Source organism: Choristoneura fumiferana, chromosome 24 (genome assembly GCF_025370935.1).
Source record: "Choristoneura fumiferana chromosome 24, NRCan_CFum_1, whole genome shotgun sequence".
In the NCBI taxonomy this organism is placed as follows: Eukaryota; Metazoa; Arthropoda; class Insecta; order Lepidoptera; family Tortricidae; genus Choristoneura; species Choristoneura fumiferana.
In genome coordinates this window covers 14,015,602-14,027,796 of record NC_133495.1, presented here as the reverse complement: position 1 = coordinate 14,027,796, position 12,195 = coordinate 14,015,602, and the positions used below count along the sequence as shown (strand labels likewise).

General features: G+C 39.7%; 1 protein-coding gene across 2 annotated transcripts in view; it reads right to left on the bottom strand.

The window, feature by feature from the left end:
• Window positions 1–12,195, bottom strand: part of LOC141441476 (uncharacterized) — a gene marked incomplete at its 3' end in the record, with an annotated part of 61,335 nt that overhangs the window by 29,240 nt on the left and 19,900 nt on the right. Inside the window, 1 exon segment of one of the 2 annotated variants that reach the window (XM_074106229.1) lies at window positions 7,589–7,729. 2 annotated transcript variants of the gene reach the window in all.

Here is a 12,195-nt window from a genome sequence, read left to right as displayed (position 1 = left end):
ACTGGATTTCGAGACAGTGCGTCCACGTGGCCCATTTTAACTCCAGCCCTATACTCAACCGTACAGTTGAACTCCTGCAAGGTCAGCCACCATCGCGCTATTCTCGGGATTAGGTCGCGCTTTGAAAACGTGGAACGCAATGCACTGCAGTCGGTCACGATTTTGAATTCCTTTCCTAATAAATAGACCCTAAACTTTCGAAGCGAACAAATCACTGCCAGAGTCTCTAGTTCGTAAGAGTGAAAGTTTTTTTCCTCAGGGGAGGTCTGCCGACTGTAAAATGCCACAGGATGAAAGTTATTGCTGCCTTGCTTTCGCTGCAAAAGAATTCCGCCGACTCCTAACCTGCTCGCGTCTGTGTGCAACTCCAATTCAGCCGCAGGGTCGTATATAGCAAGGACTGGCCTATCGACTAAAATAGACTTTAATTTCTCGAACGCCCGCTCCTGATCATCGCCCCACCGCCAGGCTGCATCCTTTTTCAAAAGCTGACTTAGAGGAGACGATATTTGTGCAAAATTCTCTGTAAATTTTCTGAAATAACTGGCAAGGCCCAGGAATTGCCTCACGTTGTGCACATTCTGAGGTCGAGGGAAATTTACGACGCTACAAATCTTCTTTTCACCGGGCCTGATACCTTCACCGCTAATCTCGTAACCTAAATAGTCTACCTTGTCACGCAAAAACTCACATTTAGACAGATTCAAAGTAAGGTTTGCCCTCTCTAACATCTGCAGCACCTCCTCAAGGCGTTCAAGACATTGCGAAAAGTCCTGTCCAAAGATCAGCACATCGTCGATGTACGCCATTGCCTTGTTAAACCGAGCTGAACCTAAAATCGTATTAATCATACGCTGGAACACTGCTGGTGCATTTGCTAGGCCGAACGGCATACGATTGAATTCGTATTGGCCGTCCGGCGTAACAAAGGAAGTCAGGTGTTTGCTTTGCTCGGCGATGGGCACCTGGTAATAGCCGGACGCAAGATCAAGGATTATAAAACATGACTGGCCAGAGAGTCGAGCTATTTCGTCCTCAATTATGGGCATCGGATATCGTTCCTTAACCGTCACTGAATTCAGCATACGGTAGTCGACGCATAACCTAGAGGAACCATCTTTCTTACGCACAAGAAGAATAGGACTGGCGTAGTCCGAAACTGATTCTCTGATGACACCAGCGTCCAACATATCTCCAACCATCGCTCGCACTTTTTCCCGCTCGTGATGTGACAACCTGTATGGACGATATACAACAGGGCGCTGGCTATTAAGTTCTATACTCATCTCGGTCACACTCGTACATCCTAGGTCTTTCAAGGAGGAGGCAAAGCAATGTTGATATTTGCACAACATGGCCAATAAACTTCGCTTCACATCATCTGGTATCCCTTCGCCAACGCGCACCTGGCTTTCATCGAATGTTGGGCTAATATTTGACTCTGCGAAAGGTTCACTAACTACCCGACTCACAACGTCGACTATCTCAGCTCTGCAGAATACTAGCTTCGATGAGATGAGGCAGAACTCCGAACAAGGTACGATCGATACATTAATCTGTCCGTCTATTGCTCGATAAAGTCCTCCGCTGATATAATACTGCTCGTTCGGCCTTCCTGCTACACTATTCTTTACGAGGACATCACCATTAAAGGCGGGTTGAGTTTTCACTCTAATAGAGGCAGCACCAAAGATTTCGATAGAACTGACCGGCGAGAACACCAATAAACTGTCACAATCTTCAGCTAGTTCGGAGCTAGGCAACTCATTCCCTACATTAAAGAATTGCAACTTACTCTTATCCTTATAGACTGATATATGCGATTGCTCCGTGAAAGTTTGTCCCATTAGTACGGGTACTTCTAACAAATAATCACTGACAACTTTGCAAGCTACCTTGGCTTCTACCCCATCGACACTCATATCAAGAGTTACATTTCCAAGTGACTGGACCAAACTATTACCAAATCCTTTCATAAGCGTGGGGATATTATCGTGGAACAAACCTAACTCTCTCACTATGGAATCCTTAATAAGCGTAACGTCGCTCCCAAAGTCAACAAAAGCTTTCAGTTTGCTACTATTAACGTTAATGTCCTTTAAAAATTTTGAACCTGGTCTGGTATCTGTAACAGTGTCCTTGTTGCCTATAGAGTCAACCCTCATAGTTTTTGGCACTGTGCCTTTAGCGTTCGCTGATCCGTTGTCATCTGACTTAACGAAACACCGCTCCGCCACGTGACCAATCTTATTGCAACGAGTGCACTTAAGGATCGGCTTAGGACAGTGCAAAAAACTATGCCCCTTTTCCTTGCAATTGTAGCACCCGGTAGCCGAGCTCGATCTGGCGCCAGGCTTAGGATTCGATGCATTAGGACCAACATTACTATCGACATTTCTACTCCTGAAATACGGACGGTCGTGGTTAGACTGATTGTAATCCCTGTTACTAATCAAGTACTGCAGCAGCTGATCGGGATGAGTGCAACGAAGTGCCAGAGCCCCTGATTTAAGAACCTTATCTGAAATACCGTGTATTATGCATTCTGCCGCGCGGGCCCCTACTATATCGCATTGGTTCACTAAACTTAACTTCTCATAATAGTACACCTCTATAGATTCATTGTACTTACTCTTTCTCCTAATCATATCCTCCAAGGTCTGGCCATAATTTTGTTCACATGGAAACGCGCTTAATAATTTTCCTTGCCATTCCGGCCACGTAAATAAGATAGTGTTCAAACTTTCGTACCACGTCTTGGCCAGACCTTGTAGTTTTTGCATAGCAAAGTGAGTGGTGGTTCTCTCATCCCACCCGTATACCGAAGCGCACTCGTTGACTTTTTTCAACCATACGTCCATTCGCTGATTTTTGGAAGAAGGATCAAAGTTTGGCAATATATTTTTATGATCAATTTTCTGTAGCGGCTGTGGTGCGCCTTGGTTCACGGGTGGCAATGCTAGACCATCTCTCAAATTCTTAAATAAGGTAAATAAATCCCTTTTTGACAAAGAAGGACTACGTGACCTTTCAATCCGGTGGTGCGGTCGCGCCGTCCTGTCGCGCTGCCGTGACCCGCGCTCGGCCCGTCGCTCTGCACGCGGCTCAGCATCCCGGCGCCTCGTTGCCCCCGAGGTGCTGCGATGACGGCTGCCGTCGCGACGCTCGACCGTGCGTCGCGCCGAGTCGCGCAAGTGTTGCGCGGCGCGCACTCGCTCGCGCTCACGTCGCACTTCTTCCTCCAGTATTCGCAGTCGCTCGCGTCCCAGGTCGATGTCCACCTCTGGCGGATGGCGTCTTGCGTTTGGACTACGCAAGCGACTTCGGCTCCGCGTACTCGAGTGTGTCCGTCTCGGGGTCGCAAGCCTTCGTTGCTCCATCGACTCCGACATAGCCTGAAACTCGCGGCCGAAGGTCTTAGAATCTTCACCTAATAGTTTCGAATTATTGAAGACCAGGAATTAGTATCTTTATACAACCTACATTCCAGCGGACTTTAGGTATCGGTATTTGATGAATACTTTAGTAAATACGAACAGCTTCGTAAAACCATAGGATTTGTTTTATAAAATATGTAAACACAACGTTTCAAAAATAAAGGTGCTAAGAGGGGGTAGGCAAAAAGCTAGCATATTAAATTGTTCTTGATAACCGTGCTTATTGTAAGCACAAACTGGCACCGGCGTTTACTCCACCTACATATCTGATAATAAAATAACCTTGTTCGACCATTTTCCGGAATGCGAATCCTATTGGTATTTGCTTGGTCATAAATAATTGAACAAAATGATGTGAAAATACAGATTCAAGCTAAAAGTGCATAAAAGATAAAAGAAGTCTACCCTCAGGGTATAAAATTAAATTCAAATAGCATTAATACAGAAATTAATGATTAACTTTAAATTAAGAACATACCCACACTAATAATGACGATCGTACTTAAATGAGACATTGTAATGTCGGCAAAAAAAACAATAGCTGCAAGTTCACTCACACAGAAAATACAGAGTATAGGCGTGTACTTACGTTTTTAATTGTTGATCCCACTTCTGAAGTATGAGATAACACCAGCAAGCGGCGACTTGGAAGAAAACTCACACTCCAGGGGTGATTGAATTTATTCCTTAATTATTCACACTGCTTATTGTTTAAACACTTATCCACTATTACTTATAAGACAAATGCTGTTTCTGACGACTCAAGACCGAATGACCCAAGGAGACCAGCTCTTGGGTCAGGAAAAGAATCATTATGGCGGGAACGACTGGCTCCCTGATTGGCCCGCGCCATCGGATGATGTCAGTCACGTGGTCCAATCATTGAGCGTGTACTCGCTTTCCCGCCATAATTTCTACCAATCACATGAGTCCAGTATTATCATACTAAATATAATAAGTGTTACTAAGATAAAAATCGAATAGAAATATTGATCTTTGAGCTTAATATTTAAATAAAAAAATAAATAAAAATAATAATTAAACAACCAAAGTAGTGAAAAATAAAAGAACCTAACAATAATAAAGTCATTGTACTGTATTGTAAATCATTAGGTCCAGTCTTAGATAATTTAAGACTTTAATTATCTAAGGGTCCAGCAGTCGAATTGTCATTCCGAGATCTTACCATAGGTTCCGAGGTTGCCATAACTTCTGGGAACCAATACGGGATAATTTCTCTTTCGATGCCCAAAACTCGTAAATAACATATGCAACGCCGATAGATAGAGATATGCCATAAGTAGTGAGAGACAAACAATTTAAATAAAAACAGAGGGTACTCTGATCTCAACCATAGTTGCTATCAAAAGTATAAAATAAAAAAAATACACAAGTTTAAATTATTAAATTATCATTTTTAGTAATAGTTCACAATTAAACATCTTTAAACATCAAATTACTATTTAGTAAGTAAGGCCACGCGCCCGGTTTATTTAGTCGAAATACGGAACAAAAACGGGACATGTAGTAAATACGGGACGGGCTGATCAATTACGGTGACAGTCCCGTATATATGGGACGGATGGCAACCCTCCCATGTGTTATTCTAAATGTCCAGGTAAAGTAAAATTGTCAGCCCAACTCAAATCAAATGTTAATAGAATCGCATTATGAAAGAATTAAATTAATGAATGTAATATTTAGTGATCGCGACCGCTTTCACTTGGGCCACCGAATCAAAAACAAGTCGTGTTAATCATTTCATTCAACTGAACGACTGTCAGAAGGACACGGAGTTTATAATGGCCCACCTGTTTCCATTCGTTCACTATTTTCAGTTCAAGATCGTTTGGGCTATTAATGATAGAGTCAAGTAGACATATTGGAGCCCCATGAGCAAATTATTTGCCGCAAATAAAATCCCATTAAACAAATAATATTATTATTCAAAACGTGTAGTCTGTCTGCGAAATCCTCATAGGGTTCTAATGAGCAGAATTTGAGTCTCTATAATCTAGTGCTGCTAGACAAACGCCTGAAAAATTTAAAATATGCCGAAATGCTATTGAACGAAAGGCACTGAAGAAATTACTATATTAATGTCAATCAAACCGCCCCACTCCCGCGCACAGGGTGTTCAAGTTCACCCTTAGGGGCTATTTCACCATCCATTGATTAGTGTTAACTGACGGTTAAATGCGATGCCGTCTCCGTCTATTTGAACAAAACAAATAGAGACGGCATCACATTCAACCGTCAGTTAACACTAATCAATGGATGGTGAAACAGCCCCTTTAATCTAAGAGTTCATCTGACGTATATTTCACAACAATTCGTAATCTAAACTGAAGTTAATGTAACAGACTAGTCCGCACAAGATCGCTTTGCTTCAGTAAAAATTCAATAGCTATAAGCAACATGACTTGCAAAATACTGACTTACCCCCTTATTCATAAACGACAATCAAACCTATTTTAGTTAAAATGCCGCTAAAATTCGTTTGTCCTTATCTGTCACTTCGACATTTGTATTTGTTAGAAAGGGACAAAGCATTTGTTAGTTAACATAGGCTTGTTAAGTTTTATGAATAAGGGGGTTAGTATTTATACCTACTGAATGTTGAGTGAGCGTCGATTGATATGCCTAGGTCGAGGTAAATTGGCTGCCTTTTTTATAGATTCAGGAAAAATTGTGGCGGATTTTGACGAACTTTAGCGAAAATACAGTCACTAACTTATAATATACGTAAGTGTTTGGTTTGTGTGTGAGTACGTGTGTGCGTGCACGCGCACGTGTGTGTTTATTACTCCATCATACTAAAAGGGTTGGTAAAATTCGGTATTTAGTTGGATGTCTGGAATATCACACAGGCTTCTTTTTATCCCCATACTCTCACATTCATGTAGAATCTTAATCTTCCGCGATATCTAGGTAGAGGTGATTTTTTTCATCGGTGTTCTTGATACAACGTAACTTAAGTAAGTAAGTAGATAAATACTCAAAGCAACGTAAAGACCACGATGTTATTTATGGGTATTTACTAATTAATTAGTAAGTACCTCGGCGACCGAGCTTTGCTCGGGCTAAAACTCATAATAAGAATACACAGAGCCTTGGCCTTAAAAAAAAAGGATAAAAAGAGAAATTATAAATTAAATTATCTTTAAACCATTCCACTAATATTATAAATGCGAAAGTTTGTAAGTCTGTTTGTTTGTTTGTTACTCCATCACGTCGAATCCGCTGAACCGATTTATAAGAAATTCGGTACACAGATAGTTTGAGTTACGGGGAAGGAGGAAGGACATAGAATAGTTTTTATCCCGCGAAATGGAATAGTTCCCATTTAAAAAGAATAGTTCCCATCCCATTTAAAAGTATCTGGATATTTGTTAAATACTTTATATGAATTAACACAGGATACTTTTACCCAGCTAAACTATACATATTGTTCCCGCAGAGCGCCAACCGAACTCTGACCAGACGAAGTCTGTACATAATAAGTAGCGTGTAAAATATTTAATATTTAATACTAGCTGTAGCCGGCTTCGCCCCCGTTGTATTTACTCTGTATTTTCTACAATAAAAACCTTCTCCTGACAATAACGAACACAACAAAAAAATAATTAGCGAAATCGAACCAGTCGTTCCCGAGTTTTATGCTTAGCAAAACATTTTGATTCGTTTTTATTTATATAGATAGATAGATTATCGATTTTATAATAATCAATTAAAATGGCAAAAAAAAAATTGATATCAAATGGAAGAGCTTTGAGAGAAACACTAGCTAATAACTTTCTAATAAGTACAAAAAATATATAAAATTTAGTAAACATTTTTCAACACTATTTAAACGATGCACATGAGTTTGAAGGAAAAATAATGTTATTTTTTAATGAATATTTACTTACTTTAAAAAGCCATCATTTATTTCTTGAATGGAGTAGGTATGTAGGTACCTACATGAAAAATATGTTGTACCCGTACTGCTATATAGCATGTTCAATAATATATTTATTGATTAATCTGTGAACCTGATCCTCAATAAAAATAATATTAATATTTCAATACTAATTAACTACTAAAATAAGCCTATCGCGTTATTTATAATCTATGTATAAAAAAACAAGTATAAAGTGTGAAAAATCTACCTTAACGTCTTCGAATTTCACTTGTGAAAAACCACAAACTGTTTTATAAACTTCGTAATTTAATCCACTGAAATATCGGAGCTACAAACGCACGTGCGCTCTCAATCGCGTCTGCCGACTGACTGACTAGACGTTCCAAATTTAAAAACATAAACGCTCATGTATATAACAATGTCGGTGACAATTGCGCGTGTGTGAACGTCTGAAGACTTCAGGGAACGTGACACTGCTGTGCTGATACATCCGTCGCGTTTTGGTTGGTTTGAACAGAAAGAAACGGCGTGCTTTTTCGTGTAGTAGTTGGTACCGATGATAGCTAAATGTCGTTCTAATGCAGAGGTGTGTATGTGTGTATGTCACTTCTGTATTTGTTTACATACTAAGAGTTAATTTGCTACTGTGTCGGAAATTAGCGCGTGGCTGATAAATAGGCGCCGTTTAATGATTTATGAACGATTTATAGGTGTCCCTATTGGTTTAGGCAATATTTGATTAATGAACTATAAAAAATTTCTTTGCTCACCCGCGACCTTAAACTTTTAACCGACGACCCGACGACCGACCGCCGACCTTTCAGGTCGCGGGTGAGCAAAGAAATTCTTTTAGTTCATTGATATGGACCTCCGCAAAGTAACGCCTGATTCAATAAATTAATATTTGATTAAAAAAAAAGGCAAAATATCTTTATTCAATTTAGGCTATAACAAGCACTTATGAATGTCAAAAAAAAACTACCACCGGTTCGGATAAACCTCTGCTGAGAAGAATCCGGCAAGAAACTCAACGAGGTATATTTTTTTTAAACAGATTTACAATATTATTAAATGATATGTATACATCACAAGTATTTAACACAACTTTATTTTTTAACACAGTAGGTTCGCTATTTGAAGGGATCGCTAATGCGGATCGGAATATTATTTCCAAATATCCCTGTCCATGATATAATCATTAACTTTATAATATGCCTTTGATATTAATGTCTTCTTGACAATAGATCTGAATTTTGTATCCGTTTCATTTTTAATATTTTTTGGAATTTTATTATAAAAACGTATGCAATTTCTCAGAAACGACTTTTTGATTATTGATTTAGGTTCGCCGAGCTCCATATCAATGCAGTACAACATTTTCTACGTGTTACTCCCACGCATGTGCACGGTTATGTCTGTGCGACACTCATGTGATTTTTAATAAATGTATGACCTTAGATCATGAGTTTGAGCTAGAAATGGCGCGGCTAACATCTGCTTTTCGACTCTACAAACTCTACTTTAATGAATCTTAGGTCTATTTTTGTAGTTTTTAACCGACTTCAAAAAAGGAGGAGGTTATCAATTCGGTCGATTCATTTTTTTTTATGTTTGTTACCTCAGAACTCCGTCATTTATAAACCGATTTGAAAATTCTTTTCTTTTCCGTTGGTCTAGGAATGCTTTCAATTAGGTCCCATAAGCACCAAATCAGGATCTGATGATTGGATTTTAAGGAAATCGAGGGAACTCTTCAAATGTTGTAGGTCCCTATGGTAATTTTGATATATTTAATAGTATCTCGTGCATTTGCTCGATTTTAATGAAAATTTGCACTTTAAAGTTGAATATTTCGCAAACAAATCGCTGAATCGAAAAATCGTCTTAGCAAACCCCTAATGGTTTTAAAAGACCTATCCAACGATACCCCACACTATAGGGTTGGATGAGAAAAAATAATCACCCCCACTTTACGTCTATGGGACCGTAAAAAATTTTTTTTTTGTTTCTTAATATTCCATTTTGTCGGCATAGTTTACATAATATATCCGTGCAAAATTACAGCTTTCTAGCATTGATAGTCCCTGAGCAAAGTCGCGGACGGACGGACGGACAGATAGACAGACATGGCGAAACTATAAGTATAAGTATGTTTATCCGTTGCCTAGTGTCCATAGTACAAGCTTTGCTTAGTTTGGGACTAGGTCAATTGGTGTCAAGTGTCCCATGATATTTATTTTATTTTTATAAGGGTTCCGTTTTTGCCATTTTGGCTCCGGAACCCTAAAAATGGACAACTTTTTGAGAAATAGTCTTGTAGGCTTATTGATCCCACTACATATTTGCTGTAATTGTTATTATGACGACTAGACTGTGAAGGCTGGGAAAAAAACGGCCAAGCGTGAGTCGGATATACGGGAAATAGTGTGTGTGTATATATATATTTGGAGGCTTGAACTCTCTTCTCCGGGGTTTTGGAAGTTTGTCCCCGTATTAGAAAATAACGCTTATGTAACTAGCTTTCACGTGGTATACATGAGATTTGTATTGGTTATATGCACAGCTCAGAGGTGCGAGTCCGGGATTCGAACCCTGCTTGAGAGGCCATAGGCCACTAGGCTGCCACGGTCTTTTACACACAAACATTAAAAGTTAAGTCTTCGAGTGGTGACCTCGAACTGGGAGAACAGCAGTTGGCAGGCCTCGCGATAGAAGGATTGACGACACCGCGAGAATTGCAGGCAAGTGGTGGATGGAAGTGGCGAGTTGTTGTTCATTATGGTGCTCTAAAGAGGCCTTGGTTCAGCAGTAGACGTCTTCCGGCTGAAGATGAAAAATTAAAGAAATCAATGTATGCTTATAAAATTTGATCGATTCCCCTCCATCAGATCCTGACTTGGTAACAATGGGACCACCTCGGAAGTATGTTCTTTAGAACAAAAAAGAGTTTTGTAAATCGGTCCACAATTAACGTTTCAAACTTTCGTGATTCTCACTCATAGTCAAAATACCATAAACGGGACTTATCACGCTATTATTACACGAGTAATATTTACCTCGACGTTTCGGCAACGTTACAGTTGCCGTGGTCACGAGTAGACTGAAAGTGTGGGGTGTCAAGTCTGCCTAGCACGTCGTCGTCGTCGTCGTCGTTGTCGTCGTCGTCGTCGTCGTCGTCGTCGTCGTCGTCGTCGTCGTCGTCGTACGTCGGTCCACAATTGTCGGAATGATCGCGTAACAAACTCCTTTTTGAAGTCGGTTGAAAAGCTAATGTAGAGCTTGCGTCTTTATTACTCTACGTACTTTACGTCAGACTTAACGACTTTGAAGTTAAAATCATTATGTGGCATGCGTTTAGCTTGTTGGCTTAACAGTTTAACCTCATTTCTTTTATCAGAAGGAAAGTTCCTTACGATAGAAGCGGCGGGTTACGAAATATCGATAAATAAGTCCCAAAAAGATAACCAAAAGAAAGTATTCTTTAGCAAAAAAACATTTATTGAGGTTTTTTTCCGGGTTTGTAATTTGTCTCTATATGTATATGCAACTAGGTATTGAAGTTTTTGTACATGTTTTTTACATTTTGCTACTTCCCGTTGCGTTGTGTGATTTAAAAATTGAATCGTGTACCAGGTGGAACCCATTTCATAATCAATTTCAGTAGCAGAAGGGTTCCACCAGGGTACGCAACGCGGTTCTTTTCTTTGACTGTAAGTTAGATTTTTAAATCACTCAATGGATTTTAATACGGTTTTTACCATCATTTCAATATTTTTTTCACGGAATGTTTATATGTTATATATAAATCTTATTTTTTGTTAACCCCCGACGCAAAAAGAGGGGTGTTATAAGTTTGATCGCTGTGTGCGTCTGTATGTCTGTGTGCGTGTCTGTCTGTGGCACCGTAGCTCTTAAACGAGTGGACCGATTTGAATGCGTTTTTTTTTATTAAAAGCAGGTTTTCTAGCGATGGTTGTTAGACATGTTGAGATATTGAACTTTGAAGTGACAAAGTCGGGGGTTTTCCAACTTTTTGCTGGTTAGGATAGTGTTTCTGACAGCCTATAGAACAGCCAACTACTCCTACTATGTACTAATTTTGTGCAAGTTTTGTGTGGCCTTCTTTGATTTTACTCTTTTGTGGGCCGACGGAAGACTCGTGCTGGTTTTCCACCCAGCGTCATGCTGAGCCGGGATCTTTTTATAACATCATCTAATGTATGTCTATGTTTGTATTTTTAGCCTGCTATGTAATCAAATCGTGTGTGGAGATGTGATATTGTTACTTGTTATAAGTGTTTTTTTCTATTTTTCTTCGTAAATAGAAAGAAAGAAAATAATTTCTTTATAACAGCAGTGACACATTACACAGGTTAGGAAAAATAACAATAACAAGTGTTGCCGCTATAAAAAGGTCCCGGCTCAGCATATCGCTGGATGAAAACCAGCACTGGTCTTCCGCTTAAAATCACTCATCACGGCATAATGGTTAGTCTCAGTTATAAGTTACAGGGTCACATCGTCAGCTACATCATCAGCTGCAGCTTGCCGTGGCAGCACGCTGAGTATGACACTTTTTAGGGTTCCGTACCCAAAGGGTAAAAACGGAAACGGAAAACCAGGCTGTATCTCATGAACGTGATAGTTAGACAGTACAGCCTAACTGTGGCCGCTATAACAACAAATACTAAAAACAGAATAAAATAAATATTTAAGGGAGCCGCACAACAAACTTGATTTTATTGCCGTTTTTTGCTAATGTCTAGTGAATGTTGTATAGATGGTACGGAACCCTTCGTGGGCGAGTCCGACTCGCGCTTGGCCGGTTCTTGCTTCTTATGTACATGCACCGGA